General features: G+C 47.0%; 1 protein-coding gene across 8 annotated transcripts in view; it reads left to right on the plus strand.

Annotated features, from left to right (window-relative positions):
* LOC129380931 (uncharacterized) overlaps positions 1 to 25,020 on the plus strand; it is a 128,499-nt gene that overhangs the window by 32,199 nt on the left and 71,280 nt on the right. For 2 of the 8 annotated variants that reach the window (XR_008609151.2, XR_008609152.2), the window contains exon 3: positions 519 to 561. The exons of the other annotated variants lie outside the window; for them this stretch is intronic. The gene's annotated coding sequence lies outside the window, so the exon portion shown is untranslated. The remainder of the gene's footprint in view (positions 1 to 518; positions 562 to 25,020) is intronic. 8 annotated transcript variants of the gene reach the window in all.

Here is a 25,020-nt window from a genome sequence, read left to right on the forward strand (position 1 = left end):
TACTTAACATGTTTCTCTAACTTTTAGGCTGTACACTTGGCTGGTGTATATTTTTATTATTGTTACTAGAATGTATTTACTCATTGAATGCTATGCCCCCTTACTCAGTCCCCGTGTAGGAGCCTCGTAAGGTATTTTATAAATAAATAAATAAATAAATAAATAAATAAATAAATAAATAAATAAATAAAACTATTGCCAATATGCACTAACCGAGAGGATGTGAGAACAGCAGGTTAATTGAGGCGTCTGTGGTTTTCTTTTTTAAGCACCGTTAAGCATCAAAAGGCAACACATTCAGAATGACAATTGCTTCACTTTAAAATAACAACAGTCAGTGAAGACAAAGAAAGAAAAAGATCTCGGGCTGATCTCTACCGGTTCAGCTGCAAGTGTAATTACCACCCTCCCGCTATCTCGGTAGTTTTGTTACTTGTTTTTTTGCGTGTCGCCTATTCACGACAATATTAACATACCCTGTGTGGAACTATCATTGAAACTTTTTTTAAACCATACAGCCAGTAAGAACGGGATATCAGAAACGGATATGCAGATTCTCTCGTGAGTTCCTGTTTCATAACTCTTCTAAACGAATCTCATTATTCACTTGAGGGCACATGTCGAAATTGCGGAATTGAAGCCTATGACTAGAGAAGTGAAGCAACTACTTCCTGGCCTCAAGTTCGGAATTTGTACATACGCTTAAAGTAAAATATTATGAAGTTATTCGGCGAATCGTTTTAATTAGCAACTTGAACATTGCAATCGGTCGCTCAAGTCTAGTTCTTCATGTAATCCATACGAATAGGCCGAATTGTGCTATGTGCTTTATGCGCTTTCTTTATTTTTCGAACAGAAAAAGAAAAGTCACACTTTTGTCCGAAAGGCGAAGCTTCGACTGCCATAACAAATTACTACTTTTATCGGCAGTGTGAATTCGGAAGCATTCGCTTGCCAACCGAATGAACAAACATCGCGTCAGCGCGCACAAGCAAACACGAACGCTTCACTCTCGATGAGCGCGCACACTCGCCGTCAAAGCGCTGGTGCGAGCAACCGCGGCAGCGAGCGAAGCGGCATTCGTGCGATCTATCGGTTCAACGCCCAGGGGCGAGAACACGACAAGGCGAGCACAACGGCCATCTGCATATCAATTTCAAGGCACGGCGCGCGGTCGCGCGCGAAGTACGCACTTCTTGGCGCAGTCCCTCCCGCACAGCCTCCGTCCCCTTGCGCCTGGTCGAGGAATGGGCAGTCAAAAATCGATCACGCGTCAGCTGTTTTCGTAACGATGTCTAGCAGAATGGCACACGGTAGAATACAGTCCTGCTAATTTGAAGCGGTGGACAAATTACGTTAACTGTATGCTGTTAGTTACGTCAAACGATGACACAGGCTGCCCTCTTACTTTTTTTTACTAAATGTATTGCTGCAGTTGAGTTTATGCAAATTTTCATGATTTGTTTCTCATTTTGCAGTCAATCATCCATACATTTAGTTATTCTTTGTCAGAGTCAAGAAGCCATGTAAGCAGACGACGTGTGAGCGATTCCTTGTGGCCTTGAGCGTGATGACCGCATATATTCGCGGCTCGGGTACTAACATCTTCCACGCTGGGCTTTTAGAATGCGCAGATAGTACGCAAACTCACGCAGTCCAGTGTTCCCGCTAACTGTATTCTAAACGATGCGACTTAGTCAGTGGCCAGGCAAAATCACTTCCTGATGGTAACGCACTAAAACACTCGAACCGCAGCTAACGAAGCAACAAAATCACTACTGGATACCATGTGCCGTCATATGCGGCGGGTTCATATGCCAGCATCAAATCAAATAAAATATTAGGGAACACAAAGAAGACGCACTTTTCGGTCACTTCAATAAGCTAAACACTTGATCGTAGCTAAGAGCTAGCGTGGCAGAGTGAGCTTTGTTAAAAACTCACGCATCCTTTTTTTTTCTCGCTGCCACAGAAACAACAAGTACAGGCCAAAAAGGCAAGAGTTGACAACAATACATTTGTCAAGCCACCTGGTTAGCCCTTACGTATGCTATAAGAAGAAACTAAAGCTAAATTTAATACCAAATCCAATGTTACCTCAGAAAGCGCAACGTACGCTGAAATGTCGGAACACGTAGTTGTGAAATTTTGTCACTGCCCGCCTAAATATTTTTTCCGGGCTACACTGTAGTCGTATCCTGTGTCATGAACACGCGGAAAATATTGGGTAAAAGAATACGTCGCGCAATGTTCCTAATGTACTTGCAAAGCAAACCACTCACCTCGTACGATTTTCGATATCAGAAACGGCGCAGTGGGCCGTTCGAAGAGCAGCCATCTTGATTATGGCACAGGGCATCAAAGCAGTACCGCAAATAGCGCATCGTGCGGGGTATATGCAAAAAAACGGCATGTATTTATTTAGTTAGTTATTTATTTATTTTCGGTACCCTCAATCGTCGAGGCATTGCAGAGGGGAGTGGGTGACAACATATAAACAAATAAAAGAACAGAAAGAAACGCACAGCGTTATACAAGATTAGCGACCAACTCTAAAATCGAAATGAAATATAACAGAATGGTACTAAAACAAATATAACTGAATTGAACAGAAATAAACACAGCATGTTAGAAAATACTAGTGGCAAATATGAGCGTAAGAGAAATTTGGCAAAGGGAGAGAAAAAACAGGAGAAAGGAAAAAAAAAACCGTGAAAAAGCAAAAGAAATTGCAGGCATCGCGACACATCTAAAAAGAAAAAGAAAGGCGTAGGGAGGAGCGATGCACGATATGATTAAGCAGGACTATCACAACGCAGATGCGCAGATAAAGAATGAAACAAAAAAAGCGAATGACCAGAAATGGAAACAAGGTCGTCGGGTAGGTGGTTCCAATCGTTTGGTGTGTGCGGTATGAAGGAAAAATGTCTTTCCCAAAAATGCTCACGGGCAATCCGTGATGAACGATAAGTGGGTGGCGTGATAAGCTCGGTACGTAGTGATGAATGATGGAAGACTTTATGAACGAGGCAAAGGCGGAAATACTTACGACGCAGTCACAGAAATGCAGTGATAGAGCTTGTTTCATTGGTGTTATACTTGTACGATGGTAATTGGAAAGAATTGAACGTGCGGCGTTATTCTGAATTTCTTCTAGCGACCTAAGTAACTTTGCGTTATGAGGTTCCAGATTGCACCGGCGTATCCTTACTTCGAGCACACAAGAGTTTTGTATAGAAACATCTTGAGGTGAGGTGGGGCTTTATCGAAGTCACGTCATAAGTATCCTTATGTGCGGTTACCACTGTTACTGGTCATATTAACATTAGTATTCAATGTTATATTGGAGGAAATGGTAGCCCCAAAGTACCGGTATTATGATACATGGTCGAGTTCGGTGCCACCTAGTTTGTACGTTGAGGAGCTATCATACTGCCAGAAAGAGTGATTAGTTTGCACTTGTTAGGATTTAAATTCAGGAGCCAGTTATCGCGCCCACTTGCAATGTTATTTAAGTCTGTATGCAAGATATTTTTACCGTCATCGTTATGTATTTCCCTGTAAAGTACACAGTCGTCAGCATACATATGCACAGATGAAGAAACGCACTTAGGCAAATAGTTAATATATTGAAAACAAAAGTGGGCCTAAAACTAAACCCTGTGGTACTTCCGATGCTACATTTATTTCGGGTGAGTTATGACTATTAATTGTGACGTACTGGAGGCGCTTTCTTATAAAGCATTCGAGCGAAGACATTATGTTACAGCCGAGATTCAGTGAGGAGAATTTAAACATTAGTAAGGCGTGATTAATTTTTCCAAAGGCTTTCGCAAAGTCCAAAAAAAAACGCAGTCTATCTTGGAGTGTTTTTCAAGTATGGTATGCAGATGATGAGTGAACAGAAGTAACTGGGTTTGACAGGAAAAAATGTACGCCTAAGACCATGTTGGGCCGATGCAAAGAATGAATTAGATTCTAAAAATCTGGCTACATGCGAGTACAATAAATGTTCCACATGTTTACACGGAATGCTTGTTACTGAAATGGTCTGGTAGCTGGGAGCGCAGTGCTCATTGCCACACTTATGTTTTGGAAGCGCCTTACCGATTTTCTAATCGAGCCGCAAGATTGTGAATTATGAGCAAGTATGAGCAAGAGGGAAGTACGAAAAGAAAAAAGAAGCTTTAATATTTTATTTTATAGTTTTTTTACGCAGCTACAATAATTTAAAACGGTTATATTTTAGTTTGGAATCGATTTATAGGCTAGATATCAAGAAGAACCGAAGGAGGAGGAAATAGCTTTATTGTGTCCTGAGGAACCCCTTCCCACCCACTCTTGGTTTAGTGGTCGGCAGGGGTCGCGGGCCGCACCCACGTTGGGACGGGAAGCCCGTGAGCCTCCGCCCTTTCGTGAGCCCTCTGGACGGCCCGGAGCTGGGTCTGGTGGTAGTCGCTTCGCAGGGCGTCCACCCAGTCTTCTTCTTTGCTGAACGCGGTGCCGCTTAACGCGGAGCATTGCCAGAGCATGTGCGATAGCGAGCAGTGCGATTCGCCGTAATCCGGACATTGCGGCTCTACGACCGGTGTATAAAGGCTCAGTCTGCGTCTCGAGGGGAACGACCTTGTTTGAAGCGTTCTGAATATAGATGACTGTGGTCTAGTAAGTTTCGCGTGGGGAAGCGGGAAGGTCCTCCTCGACAGCTGATAGTGCGTTGTTATTTCGTTGAAGGTGAGCAGAGGATCTCGGTGCTCCCCTCCCTCCCCGCCACTTCGCTAGTCACGATCGCCGCGGTGCGTGAGCCCTCGCGCGAGTCCGTACGCCGAAAACCGAAGAACCGAAAATTGCAGTTTTTTCTGTTAACAGGCTTCTGTCACAGAGCACTCACAGAAAATTTATTTTCCGGTGCAGAAAATTTCTCTAAATTTTAGATAAATTAACAGCTTTGTTTACAGTCTACGAGGCTGACGGCGTATCTGCATGCGCTGCCACGGATCATCACTTCCTTTAAACTGGATGGCTAACTTGTTTAGCAAATTTTGGTCAGGAATAATGGCTGATCCTGATATCGATATGTAAACACTGTTCGTTTATATATAAATGCAGGGGTCATCATAAGATAAAGAACACACCATTCAGGGGCGATGAAGTGGCAGAGGACAGTTTGCATTCTTGAATATACCGATCTCGGAAGTGTTAAAAACCACAAGCGCCGTAATTTCAGAGCAGAGTTCAGCAACTTCAGCTGTGACCTGGAGAACGCATAACCTAACACATTATGCTCCGCACAATGTCGGAGTGAATGTCATAAGTGAAAATGATTACAGGGGTTTGTTTTCGTAGTTGGATGACACACACCGCTTAGTCCATTATCACTTGCCATTGCGTTGACTAAAATGCAACTTTTATCTATTGTTCAAGGCTACAGGTTTCTCTAGATAGTTCAATTCGGAACCCAATGGCATTTCAAATCGAGACAGTTCATCTGTAGCTACGGCGTACGAAGAGAAGCAGGTAACAGGGATGATCCTCCTATATTGTTATACTACTATAGCTGTTGCTTCACTCGTTTTGTCGTTTGGATGCCCATCGCCATCCATCGTTGAAATCACAAAATCCGTTGTGAGACAGTTGCAAAGAAGAATTATAGTTGTAATGCGAGGATTCAAACTGACCACCAACACATCGGAAATTCTGGATTCTACATCTGAGCCAGTCTGCCGATGGTACAGTAGTGGCATTTACTGATTTTGGAGAGCGCGATTTTGCCAGTTGCTGCTGTGATTGGCTAACGCCATGCGCAACATCTATGTACCGCGTCTTCTTGTTCTAGCACGTTGACATCCTATTTGCGTAGGCAGTCCTCAATTAGGTTTTCTATTTCTGCATTGTTGTGTTGTTTTCTACATTAAAAAAATGGCTAAGTGACTTTTCCTTTGTCTTCATTAGTGATCTTTCTCTAGCGCTCAGCTTCCTGTCACGTTTACTGGATGGCTCGGATGTTTTTTTCTTAACTCAAGGATAGCGTGAGGCCTAGTGACGTTGCAGCTAAAATATGAATTTTAGAAGAGCCTAACGTATGCAGCACTCAGAAGGTTAAACGTTGTTTTAGTAGAGATCCGTGGCTAAGTTCGTTAGGTAAGCGGAGGAAGAAGAACCGACTCTTTGCAATTGACCACCAGGACTACCAGAAACGAATTCAACTCGCACTTGTCTTGCATACTTCTCAAAATGAGATTGCTTGCTTGCTTGCATCTGGGATAGTTAACTCTTAGAAAACTAAGAGCTATCGCATCACTGCTTTGCGATACGGACGAAACTCGGCGGGAATTCAATAAGCGAAGTTACGAACAAATTTTGGCAAAAGAAAAATCTTAAGAAAGAAGCGTATTCACACAGCTAAAACTGTTCGTAAGATCAGCAAGCTTACGATGTGCGCCAATGAAAAGACGAGCGCTGGAGTCAAACTTCAGTACTCCTGCCAACGGTAAGCGGAAGTCCCAGGCACCCCGTTCGCACTTCCCAGGCACACCTTTCGTTGCGACACAAGGTTGACGCGTAACGAGGGCACACGTTTGTTTTTCACGTCGTCCGTGATTCACATGCAGGCAATGTGCCACCTGGAACACTTCCTGCACCTTCGCAGTTCTCTGAAATTTCTCGCCATACGGTATTGCACGAGTCACCGAAAGCGTCGTCTTGTTATCGTAACTGTTCATAATTTTAGCAAGAGACGAGAATGTGGAACATTATCAAAAGCCATTTCGAAAACTAAAAACAGGACGTCCGTTGGAATGTTAGTCAAAGCTTAAATGAATATCATGAATAAATAAAGCTAACTGCGTTTCGCATGAGTAACCTTTCCTGAAACCGTGTTTATTAGCGTGAAACAGCTTAATTGAAGCTAGGAAGTTAGCAATATGAGAGTAGATAACCTGCTCCATGATTTTTGGAGCATACGCTGACTGAAATGGGATGGTAGTTACCGGGGGAAGACCGATCACCTATTTGAAAACTGGAATCACCTTCCCTATCTTCCAGTCTCTTGGAACAGTGCCTATGTCAAGTGGTTGTTGAAAAGTGAAACAGAGGAACGAACTACAAACATACTTCGTATTTTTTAACACTTTGGCATTAATACCATCTATCCCACATGATGATGAGAACTTCAGACCATCTGTAACCTTAACCATGGCTTCTGGCCTAAAAGCAATACCTTCCATTGCTGGAAAATAAAAAAAAAGGGTAAATCTGGAAGTTCATTGGACAGTTTCTTTTGTAAACATTGAATAAAATGAAAGGTTAAAGGCACCAGGAACATCCGAGTCAGAAACAGGTGAACTAGAATAATCACATAGAGAAATAGAGCTATTATTTTCAGGTTTTACCGTTTCCCGAAAACGCCGCGCGTTAGAGTGCAACAAGTTTGGGATGGTAGCAGGAAAGAAATTACGTTTTGTCTGTGCTTTTAATAACTGCCCTGTTAAGTGGCTTCGTCAAAATTTTTCCAGGCAGAAAGAGAACCTGAAGATTCGGCTGCGCGAAATGATCCTTTTTTCTTATTCTTTAAGCGTTTTAAAGTAGTGTTGTACCAGGGGGAACGCGCTCTTTCATTTATCGTGACAGCCTGAATATAACGACTTATTAACCGCAGCATTTCTATTTCGACAAGCGCCCAGTTGCTCTCGGTCGACCGCTGCTGATACGTAAGGGCCAGTTCTTCATGAAAAACAGAAAGTGCACGATTATTACTTGAAGAATACTTGAAAAGTACTAACACTTTATCATATAGCGTTAGTACTTTCTTTGATAATTTACTTTTGAGTATACCGCAAGCAAATGTGGCATGGATGGCGGTGTGATCGCTGAGACGACTGACGTACGTTAGAGGAGGTATCTTATCTGGGTGTGACGTCAAGATGAGGTCCAGGATATTTGATGAGTGTTGAGTTATTCGCGTAGGTTTAGTAACCAGTGGCGATAGATCGAAGAGCAAGCAAGCATTTATAAATTCGCTAGCCATGTTTATTTGTGTTATACATGACGCAATATGACTTCAATATATGGTTGGAAAGTTGAAGTCCCCGAGTAAGAAGATGGGGGTCTTAGATTAAGCCGTTGTTATTTCAAACAACGCATCGTAAAAAACGAAAGAAAGGAGGTATCAGTGCTGGGTTGATGATAACAACAGCCGATGAGCGTGCGCAGTGAAGTGGCGTGGCAGCACGTCCAAATCATTTCTAAAGGCGTTCTTACATTTACAGAAGATAAGTTAAGTTGGCGATGGGTAGCAATAGCCACACCCCCGCCACGGATTCCATCGCACCTGTTCTTGCGAAAAATGTGAAACTTTGGTAGATCAGGAAGGATTTAGCAATCAAGCATTGTGGAATGTAACCATGTTTCCGTTACTACTACAACGTTACTGAACGACAGGGAAATGAGTCTGCATAACGAATCTCGTTTGGGTACCAGGCTGCGGATGTTAATGTAGAGCAATGATAGATTATGCTTAACACGCTGAGTCGGCCTCTGTGGCTTTTGCACTTGCTGCTAGGATAGGCGTTCGACAACCGACTAGTGTGAACGTAATCGTAGGTTTTTTGGCCAGAGATGAGTTTGTCGTAACGGAGCTTTAACGAAGATTGTTACGCTTTCCGAAATTTGAATAAACGTCTTCGGGCAATGCGAGTCTCCGGGGATGAATCTTTAGTAAAGAGGTATTCGGTACCCTTCAGCTTACCGCTTGACAAAAGGACGCCTTCCTCATATTTAAAGAGAGTGAATTTCACTATTATTGGCCTCAGTTTCCCCTCATGAAAAGTTCCAAGTCTGTGGGCACATTCTACACACGAATTTGACTAGTTTTCTTTGACTTTGACTGGAGGTTTCGCATCTTGAGGGAAACCGGAAGTAAAGCTTTGGTAATTTGTCCATCACTCGTGCCAGATGAAGCACTCACTGGCACTGCGGCTATATTGTGGTTGGCTGATGGAAGTAGCATTGTAGTCCCCGAGGTTGAGGTGCAAATTAAGTCTCCCTATTTTTTTGGGACAGCCAATGTCAAGTGTATAACATCGCAGCAATACGATGTCGTAGTGGGAAATGTACCTGGCTCGCGTGAGGCCAATGACCCGGACAACTCCTGAACATTTTCCTCTCGAGATGAATTCAATAAGAGGGAGGTTCACTGTGTAGACGAAGGAAACCGACGAAATCCACTTCTGGTTCGTATAAAAGGCCCCAAGAACTTACAAAGGTTGCCGTCAACTAAAGTCCCTTGGCAAATGTCTTGCGAGAATTTCCAGGAAGAGCAAGAGAAAGACGGGACGCTCGACGTATGGAGAGCCAGGGGGGGGGGGGGGCAAGGAGCTTGTTAGCAAGGGATAAACCACCTTTGCTTTGTCATCAAGAAAGGGATTCAATATTGTCACTGCTTTCTGCCTCCTGGTAAAATGTTTCAACAAGCAGTAGTCCCAAAGTCCCTGCGAGGACAAGTGTTACATTTTGCTCATGAGAATGTAATGTCCAGACACCAGGGTATCAAAAAGGACGATGAATCGCGTTCTTTAGACATTCTACAGCCCCAGCATACAAGAAGCACGTAGATACGTCAGATCCTATGACGACTGTCAAAGGACTTTACCAAAAGGCAAGGCGGGCACGGTGCCTGTAGTACGAATGCTGTTGACTGACACCCCTTTTGAACGTGTGGCCATTGACATGATTGGACCTTTAACTCCCAGTTCCACAAAAGGTCATCGATATATTCTCACTCTTATGGATTTTGCGGCTCGCTACCCAGATGCTGTACCTTTGATAGCAATCCACTCAGCTGCAGTTGCGGAAGGACTTGTCGAGGCATTTTCTCGCATTACCTTCCCACGCGAAGTTCTGTGCGACTAAGCTTCATGTTTTACATCGGATCTCATGAAGGAAGTCAAGGAATTATTGGCAATCAAGCATCTTAGTTGCACTCCATATCATCCTATGTCTAATGGGATGGTAAAGAGGTTCAATGGAACCTTGAAACAGATGTTGTGGAAGCTCGCCTAAGAACAGCGAAAATTTTGGGATCGCTTGCTGGCACCTCTGTTGTTTGCGTACCGTGGGGCCCCGCAAGCGAGCTCGGGGTTTTCCTCTTTTGAACTGATTTATGATCGACATATCTGAAAGGAGCTCTCGACGGAGGATCAAGAAAATGAAGAAATCAAGAAATTAGGGCGGCGTATGGATATGACTTAGATTTAAGAGAGCGCCTTGAGAAGATAGAGCTGGCATACAACTGGAGCCGAGCACAGAAGTCGCCAAAGAATTCGCCGCCGCAATTAGCGAGAACTCAAAGTTGGAGATGGTGCCCTGATGTTGCTTCCCACAAGCAATAACAAATTACTCATGCACTGGAAAGGGCCCTTTCTTGTCACAGAAAAGAAACGGAATTTCGATTATTGGCTGAACCCAGGACCCAGCACAAAACTTTTTTATATCAACACGCTAAAGAAATATGAAGAACGTCAGCAGGCAGAATTTCCTCAGACATCTTTTGTCGTCGACGAGTAAGAGTAGTCCGAGGAGCCATTACCTATCTTCAAGGTCCCGGACAGCTGTGGCATTGATTGCGTAACGATCTAAGATGCTATCGCGGAGATACAGCGCGCCGAAATACGTGATGTATTAAGTGCATATAAAGGCATATTCTCGGAGATTCAGGGTAAACCAAACATGTTGGAATGCCGGTTAGAAATGACCACCCCAGAACCAATTCACACTCCACAATACTTACAATCTGCGATGAAAGAAGACGTTGAAAAGGAGATCCAGGACATCTTAAAACTTGGGGTATAGTGGCCATATAATTCCCCTCTTGTTCTGGTTGAAATGCTAGACAAGAGCTACAGAGCATGCATAGATTTTCGACTCATAAGTAATGTTCTAGTCTCGGATGCAGAACCTATACCCAGAACAGATCACGTTATCCGAAGTTAGGACAAAGTTGGTCCTCCAAGTTCGATTTAGTCAAAGGATATTCTAAGGTACCACTAGAAAAAGTGTCGCATCGGAAATACTGCTTTCTCAACCCAATCTGGGCGTTATCATTTGCTCCATATGCATTTCGTTATAAAGACCGCATCCGCTGTGTTCACTGATCTGATGATAAGGCTGCTCCTCGGAATCCGAAACGTGGTTCACTATATAGGTGACATGCTGGTCGCCAGCATAACATGGGAAGAGCATCTAGCAACGCTGAAACAATTGTTTTCCAGACTGCAACAAGCAGGATTGAAGATCAAACCGGAGAAATATCAAGTGGCCATGGCCACAGTCACGTTTTTGGGTCACCGACTGGGAGACGGCAACATCCGGCTTCTCGAAAATACAGTAAAGAAAAGTTTTGGCGCTTCTAAGCTCGAGCCAAAGAAATAACTTCGCTCATTCCTTAGGTTGGCTGGTTACTAGCGCGACCAAATACCCCGCTACGCCAAAAAGCACAGCCCCTTACCGAAATGACGAAGAAGATGGAGAAGAATAAAACGACATGGACTGGGGAAAAAGGAGAAGCATTTGAATCGCTCAAGAATGCGTTATCCTCTGGACCAATTGTAAGAGCACCTGACTTCGAAAAACCATATGTGCTTCGGTACGATGCCTCTTGTATAGGCGATATTTTCATGAAATACCATGATGGCTTCCTCCACCCTGTGTTGTATGCCAGCCGCCAGCTTCAGCCGCAATACTCCGCAATCGAGCAAGAATGTTTGACGCTAGTTCTGGCGTTCGAAAAATGTCACGTCTTCCTCTATGGAACCTCTTTCGTGTACAAACCGATTACCAGCCATTACAGTATATCCTAAAAGCAAAACGCTTGAACAGCACAGTGTTGCGGTGGAGCATTGAATTACAAGAATATTCGTTTAGGGTAGTGCACATTAAAGGCGGCAAGCTACAGCAGTTGCCACGTGGCAACTTGAACGGAGAGTTTTTTTTTGTGTGTGTGGTTTTGTTAACACCGTTCCGTTCATGGGGAATACCGACTTAAGCGTCTTGTTGCGCAATGAACTGCAGTTTATTTTTCTCTGAAAAACAAACTTTTTTTCAAAAGGGGAACTCCTTATTGTGTGTCAAGTGATCGAGGAGTGACAATGAGCGAAGCCAGTAGTGTATATAAAGGGAGTGGTGCGGTGAAGACAACTTTCCATGCGCAACGAATGGATGAGCGCGAGAAGACGATGACGAAGGACCCATGCGCGCGAGATCTTACGCGCCGTCGGAAAAATACAAAGGAAGCGACAATAACGACCATACACGATGATGGAGGTATGAGAAAAGGAAGGAACAAGAAGAGGTGAGAGAGAGAGAGACTGGAACGGCGGGGTGGTGTTCGGACGCAAGAGAGCACCGGAGAAGTCAGCGTCCGCCGGAAGTGGGAGTGAGCCGCGAGGCTCCTACCGGAAGAACCTGGACTGCCTAACGTTCTGCGCCAGTACACGTTCCCACCGCCTGACAACGTGCAGTTTTTTTTTGTTTATAGCATACTGCATACGGCAAAGAAAAGCGACAGTGGATGACAGCCATCGTCTTCTTACGATTGGCTGAAGAACCTTACTCTAAGCAGCAGACTAACATCGGTCTTGGGCGGAATGACGTCACTTACGTCTTTGAGTCACTTCATGCGGTGTTCTTTCTGTAGTTTGCTCCTGTCACTTAGGAACGTACCCATTTGTGAATTCAACGCAAGAATTTTCTTCCTGCCTGCGGTACTCCTACGGTGCTCGGTGCCTGCTGCACACTAGTTAGGCCAACATGGAAGCATGAAAAGGCAGGTCGCAGTGGCAATGGCATCGATAAATAAACAATGTGAAGCGTGCACGACGCTAAGCGCGATCACTAAACGCGTGGTATCAGCGAGATCAGCATTTACGTCGCTTAAGTATACTGTCTTGTGCGCACTCCCGGCGGCGCACATTTCTATCACTTAATTCATTACGTTCCCCAGAAGCTACGACCTTTGTCTGCAATTAGCGGTGTAAGTGCATATCGTATGCACTGTACTGAAAGGACTGAAAGAACTTCACATCAAGGCCGTGGTGCTTGCTACATACGGCCAACAACTCAATAATTATGTCATTTATGTATAAGTTCCATATTTACGTTCAGCCACAGCGCGCATGCCCGCAACTTCTCAGCCTTCAACTCTGCCTTTTGAGATTTCTGGCTTCACATATTTTAATTACCCGCCAGAAAAATACTTATCGAGAAAACAGTCAGGCAAGGAGACACAATCTTTCCAATTATATTGATTGTATGCTTGGGAGTATTCAAGCTGTTAGACTGGGAAGGATTAGGGGAGATAATCAACGGCAAATATCTCAAGAACCTTCAGCTTGCCGACGACATTGTGCTATTCAGCAACGCTAGGGCTCCATTGCAACAACTAACTGAGGACCTTAACGGGGAAAGTGTTAAAGTAGGTTCAATAATATACACAAGACAAAGGTAATGTTGGATAACCTGCCAAGCGAACAAGAATTCATGATCGCCAGTTAGCCTCTAGAGCATATACAGGAGTAAGATTACTTAGGTCAATTACTTATAGGGAACCCTGATCACGAGACGGAAATTGACAGAAGAATGAAAATAGGTCGGAGTCCATACGACCGGCATTACCAAATCGTGACCTAGAGCTCCCCGCTTTCGTTGAAAGTAAAGTGTACAATTATTCCAATCTTAAAGTATTATCATAACGGGCAGAAGCTTCGTGGTTAAAAATGAAGTTTGAGATTAAGTTAAGGACGACTCAAACAAGCGATGGAACGAAAAATGTTGGGCCTAACGCTAAGAGAGAGGAAGAGAGGGGTGTGCATAAGAGAACAAACGCGGGTAGTGGTAGCAGAAATTAAGTGAAAAAATAGGAACTGGACAGGCGGCATAGTTCATAGGTCATATAGTCGGTGGTCAATTAAAAATTCAGTCTGGGTGCTAGGGGAAAGAAAGGGCTGTCGAGGACGGCGGAAAATTAGGTGGTTTACTGAAATAGGAAATTGGCAGCAATAACTTGGAATCAGCTAGCGCAGGCCAAGAGTTATTAGAGGTTGCTGGTAGAGGCCTTCCTCCGGTAGCGAACATAAAAGTACACTGATGCCATTTTACAACATCCAAAATTCGTGCCTAATTTTAATGGAGTATTGCTCTTGAGGATCAGTTCGTTCCGTACGGCGAGGCTGCATTCGCAAGTTTCAGAACGGCCTCTGGCCGTTCTGAAACCCCCCCCCCCTCACACACACACACCTTGGCATCGTACTATGTTCAGGGTCTGCTCCGAATGAAGTGCGTCAGTGTCGCAAGATCGACGACTTGAACCAATTTGATCCGAAACCAGCTAGAATGTTGAACTGCGATGTGCTTCGTGTACAGTGCTGTGTAGTAACCTGACGTGCCCTTGAACGTGTGTTCTTATGAGGTTCTTATGTGTGTTCTTATGTTCTTATGAGAATCACATCGAGAAAGTTTTTATTCTTCAAGTCGTATCCCCAAATCGATGCGTGGGTACACGAAGACAACACAACAAACTGAATGTCGTGAAGGGTCCATCAATGAAAGCATGCGCAGTGCATACACCCGGAGGGCTGAATAAGAACTACATTAGCGCAACGAAGGGGAGGGCCGTAATACGCTCTCACCTTTCACAAGCGAGAACGCAAGTCAGTACTAACAGCGGAAAGCGATGCACCCGTGTCTACCAAGGCTTCAGTGCGTACACCTTCAACACACACCAAAAGTACATTGGGCGGGCCCTCCGGAGGAGTTTCGTGTTGTCCGAAGGATGCAGCTTTCCCTCCTGAAGCTATTTAGTTTGCTGGACTGCGATCGGAGGTTGAAGTAGCCGGTCGAAGGAGGGAAGAGGAGCGCCGTATCGGTGATGAAGAGTGGCGAGGCGGAAAACGCAATGAACCGGCTGTGTTGAATTCCTACGGGGATGGGGAAGGTCGTGCATGAATTTAGTAGGAGCACCGACGTTGTGATACAAGGCCAGAAAACTCATCCCTTTCATAAGCGGCATAGCCACGGCATTCATCTTGTTGTCGGCGTCGGCAAAACCTAGAAATGTGGCCATGGAGGCCGCAACACTAGCAAACAGGTCGAGGTGGGCTCCAGGCGTTGCAAGACTGAAGCGGTGGTGGTCTTGCTGTGAGAGGATTCAGGGAACCCTGCCAGCTGTTGTGGCTGCTGGGAGGGTGGCACTACACATGCAACCTGAGCGTAAAGTGGTGTAGGTAAGGGGCGTGTGCTCGCCACCTGCGAACAACTCATGGCAGATATTTCTTCCCTCACGACATGGCGTATACGCCGGCACCAGGAGGCATGACGTGAACTTCAGGAGGGATTGGCGAAATTGTGCGTGCAGTTCCTCTCGCTTGATAGAGCAGATCAGGGCAGGTAGCTCGCCATGCCCTGAAATCATGTGTGTCAGGGTGTAAGCGGATCATATGTAGCTCATGGAGGCAATGACACGTTCCAATAATGTCTGCGAAAGTTGTGGGGTTCTGCACTACCAGAACATTGAATGCCACGGCCTCATCACCCTTCAGCAAGTGGCGTACACGGTCATTTTCCGCCATTGAGGTGTTCACACGGCGGCAGAGGGCGAGGACGTCCTTTATGTGTGAAGTGTATGACTCCCCCATGTGCTGAACCCGCACGGCAAGCTTCTTGGCGATATTTGAGCGGACAGAAGAGTGCGCGAAAATATGGCGTAGGTGGTGTTTAAACGTGATACAGTTGACAAAATCGAGCTCATGGTTATAAAACCAAGTTTTTGCAACGCCTGTAAGATAGAATGCGACATGCGCAAGTTTCGCAGATTCATCTCAGTGGTTAAAGTAACTCACGCGCTCGTACTGCTCCAACCAATCTTAAACGTCCTCAACACGAAGTCCAGCAAACACCGGTGTATCCTTTGGAAGGGTGGTGACCGTCCAAGAAGGGGTTCTCATGGAGCAGGAAAGGTGGATATCGCGGTATTGGCCTGCTGGTCTTGAAACATGGTCGAGTGCAGTTGGTAGAGGCGGTGTCCTGAGCGGAGCTGTAGGGATGTAGTGTAAGTGACGCTCTAGAGGGACCAGGAGCGACAGGACTGAGGAACCGGACAGCCCAATCCACCACTTGTGAAATAACACTTAGGCGTCAGACTCTTTATACTCTTCAGCGAGAGCCCCACGACACAGGCCCAAAGCGGGCATGATGAGTATGCACAGGTGAGAAGTTGAAGCGTGCGAATAATGATCACAATACACACACATATATATATATATATATAAAGTTTCATAAGAAGCCTACCAACACAGACAGCATAGGAAAAATTGCATGTACTTACCAATTGAACTAAAGCGCCAATCATCCAATTCACTGGTTTCCTTCTCACGTATGGTCGGTCGAGGATATTCCCCCGAAGCTCAATGAGTCTGCTCACGAGGCTGCGCGCGAACTCACCGACCGCGCTTTCTTTGTAACGAGCGCTGACTCGCCTCCTCCAGGCGGCCACAGGGACGCTTCCGCTACTCACAACGAAGATATAAAATTCTTCTACATGTCTAGAAGGGTCTTCCCACCCCCTCACCCTAAATGGAATAAGGTGCAAGCCGCTTCCCTTAGACTATTACGGACCGGCACATATCCCTGTCTGACCGTTCTACACGAAGTTTACCCCGACGTATATCGCGACGATGCCTGCCAGCCTTGCGGGCAGACCTTCACTCTAGCACACATGCTCTGGGAGTGTGGGTCGAGATACCCCAAGTTCATCAAGAAGTGGGACTCGCTTCTGCGTAGCCCCACTCTAGACAAGCAAATCCTGGCTGTCCGGCGTGCCCGTGATCGGGCCATTGGGCTAGTCCTGACGGTCCCGACGTGGGACTAGCCGGGTGCGCGACGAGTTCGTGTCCCCTCGCCGGACCTCCAATAAAGTTCTTTCACTCATTCGCCAGGTCTGGCCATTTTGAGTTGACAAGCGTCGTGCACACAGTGCGCGCTAACCATCGTGTGAGCTAAGTATTAAATCGAACGCCGTTCGCCTTTCTCGAGGGCGCCGCGCTGCCGCCGGATAGTCGACGCATGTCGCACAAGCGCGCCCACGTACATGGCAGTGCTGTGACGTCGCTCATAGTGACACATGATTTGGAGAATTATTCAAGGCAAATGCAGTTATACGTTTGATCTGTTGCTTCAACAGACGAATTAATGTTTAGAGAAATAATAAAACACACAAACCAAATCTCTGCATGTTGTAGTTTTCTTCACACCGCAGCAAGAGAGGTGTACTTTCCTTTGTCTGCTTGTTCCTACGTCGTGCAGTCACGCGGGCAGACCACGAATCTTTGTCGTTTTCTATCCTGTTCCAGCGCGCGCCGTGTGGAGGTTTGGGTCCATGTTTTTGGGTAGGGGACTAACTATGTTTTCCGATATTCATCAGGAATCCCCTCCGTTCTTTGGGTTTCTTTGATTGATTCCGCGAAGCCTAGCCTTATTAGCAGTTCCCTTCCCGTTTTGGTCTGCTGGAGTCTCATGAGCTGTGCGATACTTTGGGCTTCTTTTAGTTCTTCGAAGGTGTTGCTTAAACCAAGTGCCATTAGTTTCTCTGTCGATGTATTGTTCGGCAGGTGAAGTGCTGTTTTGTACGCTTTGCGTAAAATTGTGTCCGCTTCTTATATTTCCTGTTTGGTGCAGTTGAAGTATGGGAGTGAGTATGCGACCCTGCTGACCATCCGGTTGCCAACCAGCTTAAGTGTGTCTCCTTTCATCCCATATCTCTTTTGTGACACCCGCGTGATCATGCGTGCTATTTGGGTTGTTGACTGCTTGAGTGTTTTCAGCGTGTGGGTGCAGCGCTGGTTGGATTGCACCCATATTCCAAGGATCTTGATTTGTTGCCTTTCCGGTATCGGTTGCCCCTTTAGCCGTATGTTAAGGCTTTCTTTGCTTTTCTTGCCCTGTGTAGCTCTCAGAAGCTCGGGTTTCTCCGTTGAGCACTCAAGGCCTCTTTCCCCGACGTATTCTTCCACGCAAGTGGCTGCTTCTTGCAGATAGCTTTCTTTTTGGCACAGCGAGCCTTTAGTGGCCCAGATGGTGATGTCATCTGCATACATGGCGTGTTGTATGCCTTCGATTTTGCTTAGTTTATGCCCTAGGCGAATCATTACGATGTTAAAGAGTATCGGGGAAATTACTGAACCTTGGGGAGTCCCCTTGTTTCGTGTGGGGAATTTTTGCGATCGAATCTCTCCCAAACATATTGCTGCTGTTCTATTGGAGAGGAAGGCTTTGGCGTATCCGTGTACTTTCTTCCCGCAGTCTACGCTGTTAAGGCCTTCCAGCATTGCCGCGTGGCTGACATTGTCAAAAGCTCCTTTTATGTCTAGTGCCATTAAAACGTCTTCTCCGTTGTATGGTATGTTGCTGAGAACCTCATGTTTAATTTGGAGAAGGACATCCTGTGTCGAAAGTTTGGATCGGAAACCGAACATACTATGGGGGTATAGCTCGTTTTCCTCCGTGCAATGTTGTAGTCTTTTTGTTACTATCCTCTCATATAATTTGCCTAAGCACGATGTGAGGGAGATTGGTCTTAAGTTTGTTACCTGTAGCTTTTTTCCTGGTTTGGGGATCATTGCAATCTCGGCGTGTTTCGATTCCTCTGGTACCGTTTCTGCAGCCTAGTGTTGGTTGAGGAAGGCGGTGAGCTGTTCCACTAGTTCGTCCCCTAGGTTTCGAATAAGTGAATTTCTGATTTTGTCCGCGCCCGCTGCTGTATTCTTTTTTACGCTTTTTATGGCCGCGTACACCTCTTCTTTTGTGATTGGCCTGTCCAGCAGCTCGTTTTCCTTCCCTTTGTATTGTTGTGTGTAGGCCGCCGGGTTGTCATGTCCGGAACATTTGACTCTGACCTGCTCTAGCAGTTCAGAGTCCGGTCCCTCGAATTGGTGTACCAGGCCTTATTGTTTTCTGATTTTGTTTTTGTTGGGTCCAGGAGCGCCTTGAGTTTGCGCCATGTTTTTGCCGTGCTAAGGGTTCCGTTTAGGAACTCGCTGAACTGTTGCCAGTTTTGCCTAGTCAGCTGAGCCGCATACTCCTCCGCTTCCCTGGTTCCTGTTTAGCCTTTGTTTCCACAAAGGCTAAACAGCTTCCTGTTTAGCCTTTGTTTTTTCCATCTTTTAGTGAGCCCGCGTCTTGCCTCCCATAGCTTGAGTAGTCGCGAGTCCACCTCAGGTGTTTCCTCTGTTCTTTCTATTTCTTTGGTGTACTTGTCGAGCACCTCCCTGAGCTTGTTTCCACAGCCTTCTCGGGACTCGATGTTTCCCTCTATAGTTTTGCATTCCTACCTGAAGGCATTCCAATCTGTCACCTTGGTGGTGCCAATGTTGCGTTTTATTCTTCCGGTTGCCAATTGTGTTTTTAGGATGTAGTGATCGCTGCCCAGATTCTCCAGCAAGTTTTCCCATACTGCCTTGTCTGTTCCCTAGATGTATGTCAGGTCGGGGCATGTGTCGGAGCTTATGCTGTTACCTAGTCTGGTTGGCGTACTGTCGTCTGTTATGAGGGTGCAGCTGTACATATCTGCTGCTTCCTTAACTTGCATGCCTTTCTTGTCTGGTTTTTTGTAACCCCAGGTCAGATCTTTGGCGTTGAAATCTCCTACAGTCACTAGGGCGTTTGTTTTGGCTAATTTGCTCGCTCCTGCAAAACGTTTGCGGAAGTCCGCCTCTTTTTGACTCGGAGGACTATAGAGATTTATGACAAAGACACTGCTGTCTTTTCTTTTCTTTTTTGGAATGATTTCGACAATACCGTGGTCTATGTGTGTGTCGGCTATGCTGTCGTGTGCTGTGGCGGTGCGGGATTTACTGATTAGTATTGCTGTGCGTTCTCTTTCATAGCACGTGTAGCCTTTTAGCGTTGGTGTGGTTTTCCCTTTCTCCTGTAGTGCTATGATATCTGGTGGTGTGAGTTGTGTGTTTATGTACTGTAGGAGTTGCCCTTGTTTTTTGTGATAGCCCCTGCAATTCCATTGCCAAATTTCTATTGTTTCGTATCTGGCCATGATTAGTCCTCGGTGTTAGACGCGTTGTAGTTTTCGAGGCCCTCTCTTCTTAGGTTGAATTAGTCTTTAGCTTGTTGTGACATTTGTTGTTTGCGTTGGTTTCGGATCTCCTGATCCATTATAGCCATTTTCTGTTCTATTGCATTTGTTTTCTCTTGCATAAACATCATAAATTTTCTCATTTGGTCTCCGAAAGATTCTGGTTGCTGTGGTTGTTGTTGTGGTGGAGTCTGCAGTCTAGGGGGACTACCTGTTTTTTGATCCTGCAGGGCTTTAATTAGCTCCTCCAACTATCTTTCTAGCTGTTCTATGCGTTTGCGATATGCTTCGTTTTCCTTTCTAAGATTTTTAAGTTCCTATCCATTGTTATTATCTTTCCCCGAGTGCGGAGGTGGTGTTTTGGGTGGTCCCCAGCTCACCTTAGCGTTGTCTTGGGTCTTCTTAATCTGTTGTTGTCCCTTGTGTTGCTGCTGCCCCCTCGTGGGCGGAGGCTACAGTGGTGGGAAGGAGCTGTCCCTGGCTGAGTCTCTCGCCTGGTTCCTCGACTGGCTCCTCGACTGGCTCCTGGCTCGGCTCCTCGAGCGGCTCCGGCTTGCTCGACCGCCCTCCGAGCTCAGCCATCTTGGTCGGCGCCTGCGGCTGCGGCTCCGGCCTCGGCGTTGTTGCTGCTGCTGATGCGGCTGTTGGCAGCCCCGGAGCTCCTTGGTGTCCTTGAGGCACCGCTGACAGTCCCTGGTTCCGGTTAGGTGGGCTCCTCCGCATACCAGGCACTTCGGTTGGCATTGGTGCCCCTCTGGGGGCCTAGTTGCTCCGCACTGGCAGCAGATTCTCGTTCCCGACTTTGGGCACACGTCCGAGCGGTGTCCTTGCTCGCCGCATACGAAGCATACTTGTCTAGTTGGTCTGTAGGGGTGGGTCTTGTACTCACATGCCCCAAAAATGACGTATTTGGGGATGAAAGGGCCATCGAAAGTGACGAGTGCAGTCTCCGACTTGCCCAGCATTCTGGCGCTCAAGATCTCCACTCCTTGGGTGCGTAGGCGCAACTTGGATTCGAGTTGGTCCACCGCGATTCCCGGGGGTAACCCGTGAATAACGGCTCTTTTGATGTCTTCAGGTAGCGCCGCGTAGGCGTTCACGTCATAATTTTGCCCGTCAAAGTTGAGGCGGTTGATCTTCCTGATCATCCCGGCTGCTTCCTCGTCCGAGGCGCTTGCGATGATGATGTTGGAACCTGGCCGGAGTCTCACCAGGAACTTGTCTTCTCCGAATTTTCGGCCACACGCTTCCACGATAGCGCGTGCCGCTTGGTACGTCTTCAGCTGCTTAACCTTCAGCCCACCCTTGGGCCGAATAATGATCTTCGCGTCGTTCAACGGGAGCGGCGGGAGTCTCTGCCTCGACCACAAAAAACACAACAGTATACACAGATGCTGCAGTATACGCCAAACAAAGAAGCACAATCATAGTAAAGACAGCTGCGATAGTAATAAACCAGGACTACAAAGAGATCAGCAGCGTGTCAATGAAGGACTGCTCGGTAACGGAAGCTGAGGAAATAGCCGTAGCTCTAGCGGCAGTGGAGGGCTACCGATCCGAAAGGTCTTTAACAATACTCACCGACTCGCAAGCTACGTGTCGGAATTACATGAACGGCAGAATAGGACGCAGAGCGCTTCACATCCTCCGCTCCTGCAGGGCTAACAACAAAGTCAGGCATACAATTTTCTGGGTACCGGGACACGCTGGAATAGAAGGGAACCTAAGGGCGGACAAGGCAGCTCGAGAGCACACAAACCAAGCGGCCACAAGCACCGACCCTGAGGAAACCATACCAGTCAACCCAAGCTACTCAGACATTCTGAATTACTATAAGGGGGTCCGAATCAAATACCCTCCACCCCACAACAGCCTAAATCAGCATGAAGCAACCTCTTGGAGGAGGCTGCAAACAGGAACATACCCAAATCTAAACACCCAGTATAGAGACATTTGCCCCTGGTGCGGCGCCAAGCCCACCTTGTATCACATTACATGGGAATGCGTTCAAAATCAACAATTCCTTCAAATAAAAGACCCGGGTGCGGAGCAGTGTGAGAGGGTGCTCTCCAGCAGCGACCCGAATGTCCAGCATGGACAAGTAAGGCACTCTCACCGAGTAGCCACCCTCAGTGGTGCCCTGGACTAGGGGCGTCGACCCTGCGCAGATGGGGAATAAGACCGTGAAGACGGCCGACCACATCTGCCACGGCTAATTTCTAACCAATTAGAGCAAATAAAGTTTTTTCTCCTCCTCCTCCAGCGCGCGATCATGCTCTATGAACCGCTTGTGTCTGCCTCACTATTCACGTAGCGCTGACTTGTACCGCTAGTCAGGTGTTCACGGGGACGAGACAAACGAGACAAACGCAACAGCTCGAGGGCGACGCCACCAGGGGAAGTGCGCCGCACAGCAAAAAAACGAGGAAAAAAAAACTCAGTGCCCTTCCACTCTGTGAAGAAGGATGATCAGCGAAGCTGTGTATGTGGGCTCCTTAATGGCGAACTGCACCTCCGCTGCGGGTCGGCCCGGCATTGCACTAACTTCGGGATCGGCCCACGTGTGGGGAGTGCTTAACGCCTGCTTCAACTCCGCCGCGAGTCAGCCCGGCATTGCACTACCTTCGGAATCGGTCCACGTGTGGGGAGTGCTTAACGCCTGCTTCACCTACGCCACGGGTCGGCCTGGCATTGCACTATCTTCGGAATCGGCCCACTTGTGGGGAGTGCTTAACGCCTGCTTCACCTACGCCACGGGTCGGCCTGGCATTGCACTATCTTCAGGATCGGTCCCCATGTGGGAAGTTCTTAACGCCTGCTTCACCTCCGCCGGGGTCGGCGCGGCATTGCACTACCTTCGGAATCGGTCCACGTGTGGGGAGTGCTTAACGCCTGCTTCACCTACGCCACGGGTCGGCCTGGCATTGCACTATCTTCGGAATCGGCCCACGTGTGGGGAGTGCTTAACGCCTGCTTCACCTACGCCACGGGTCGGCCTGGCATTGCACCATCTTCATGATCGGCCCCCATGTGGGAAGTTCTTAACGCCTGCTTCACCTCCGCCGCGGGTCGGCCCGGCATTGCACTACCTTCGGAATCGGTCCACGTGTGGGGAGTGCTTAACGCCTGCTTCAACTCCGCCGCGAGTCAGCCCGGCATTGCACGCCCTTCGGAATCGGCCCACGTGTGGGGAGTGCTTAACGCCTGCTTCACCTACGCCACGGGTCGGCCTGGCATTGCCCTATCTTCAGGATCGGCCCCCATGTGGGAAGTGCTTAACGCCTGCTTCACCTCCGCCGCGGGTCGGCCCAGCATTGCACTACCTTCGGGATCGGGCCACCTGTGGGGAGTGCTTAACGTCTGCTTCACCTCCGCCGCGGGTCGGCCCGGCATTGCACTGTCTCGGGGATCGGCCCACGTACGGGGAGTTTTTTGCTTACCACGCCAACAACGACACAAAAGTTTCCTTGGATGGTAGAGGTATACAGCTTCGCTGTAAATAATGAAGGCGGGGCCCGGGACGTATGCGTCACGCGCTACTCGAGCTCCCGTATGGGATAACACAGGGAAGGAATTTTTCTTGCAGAGGCTAGACGGGGATCATGGGTTCACGGCACTGAAATATCTATATAGCGGCTATAACGAACGCTGAGGCGATTAATGATCGCCGAGGCGATAGTATCGCCGAAGTGGATCATTTCAGAATACGTACCGGAGGTTTTCATGTGTTCTTTTTTGATACCGATGCCCATAATAATGAGATAGCTTTAAGGGCCCCGCGTTGCAGAAAACCCATTGTCGGCGCCGGCGTCAGTGGAGTTGTCCGTGAGAGAAAATTTCCGTAAATATTTATTTATATGTATATGCCACGGCTTGCTATATGGCATTCGGTATATACGGGTTTTATTGTCACGCCATTCGATCACTAAACTTCCTCATGCTTGTCTCATATTACAGAGAAAATATTCCTCGGAATTTTGAGAATGGCAGCCCACAAACAACTGTCACGAAAGAAAATACCCACAGCGCGTGCCTTTTATGCTAAACCTGCTCAGACTTAAATATTAAAAGTGCAAAACCATAACAGAAACCTTCAAATGATGCAACTTTCTTGGCGTGGGTGTGCACTACCGCCAGATTCGGCCCACGCAAGAGGCCGCGTTTCCATCAGAAAGCTCGGCTGCGTGCATAGCGTTCGCCGCCAGCGTTTCCAGGAAAACACTGCGGTTACATAAGCTGCAGTTCCCGGGAAGCGTGAGAATCAGTCAGGGATCTTTGAATGTTATCGCGTTCCACTTTTAAATGTGAAGCTTAAGCGTGCTCCAAGGTTTTGATATGCTTTCATCTATTTTCGCCAGTATCGTGACGTCAACGTTTTTCTCCGCGTCTAATTCGCGTCGCAGCTGACCTTATTCGAAGTGTCTGGAGACCTTGTAACCTCGGAACAGTCCACATCTTCGCTGTTCCGCGTGTCACAGTGGGTTTTGACCATTGCTTGCGAAAGCTATTGTGTCGAATGATGGTGCCGTTATCTATTGTGTGAAGACTCTAGAGGTTCTGGAATCGACTTAGGCTACAAGAAATATTCGGCATAACCTTTATGTACGGTGATGCCAGCACAGTGAGTCAGTCACACTACTGGTACAGCTGGCGGTCCTCTGTGTTCCAGCGTGAGCGCATCTCAAAGGGCCTTGACCACTTTCTTCTCTTTGCCGAAAACTGAATCCCACTAATAGTGTGCTCACAAGAGGACCGTTGCCGAGCCTCAAGCTCTCCGTAACGAAAGTGTCTGGGAGTACAAGCAAATTATTTTATTACTTTTGATCCTTCGTGTATCTGGTGGTATGCCCATATATAGCATGTGTTAGCTACGTCGAGAACTTCAA

The sequence above is a fragment of the Dermacentor andersoni genome, chromosome 1, assembly GCF_023375885.2.
Source record: "Dermacentor andersoni chromosome 1, qqDerAnde1_hic_scaffold, whole genome shotgun sequence".
Taxonomy (NCBI): domain Eukaryota; kingdom Metazoa; phylum Arthropoda; class Arachnida; order Ixodida; family Ixodidae; genus Dermacentor; species Dermacentor andersoni.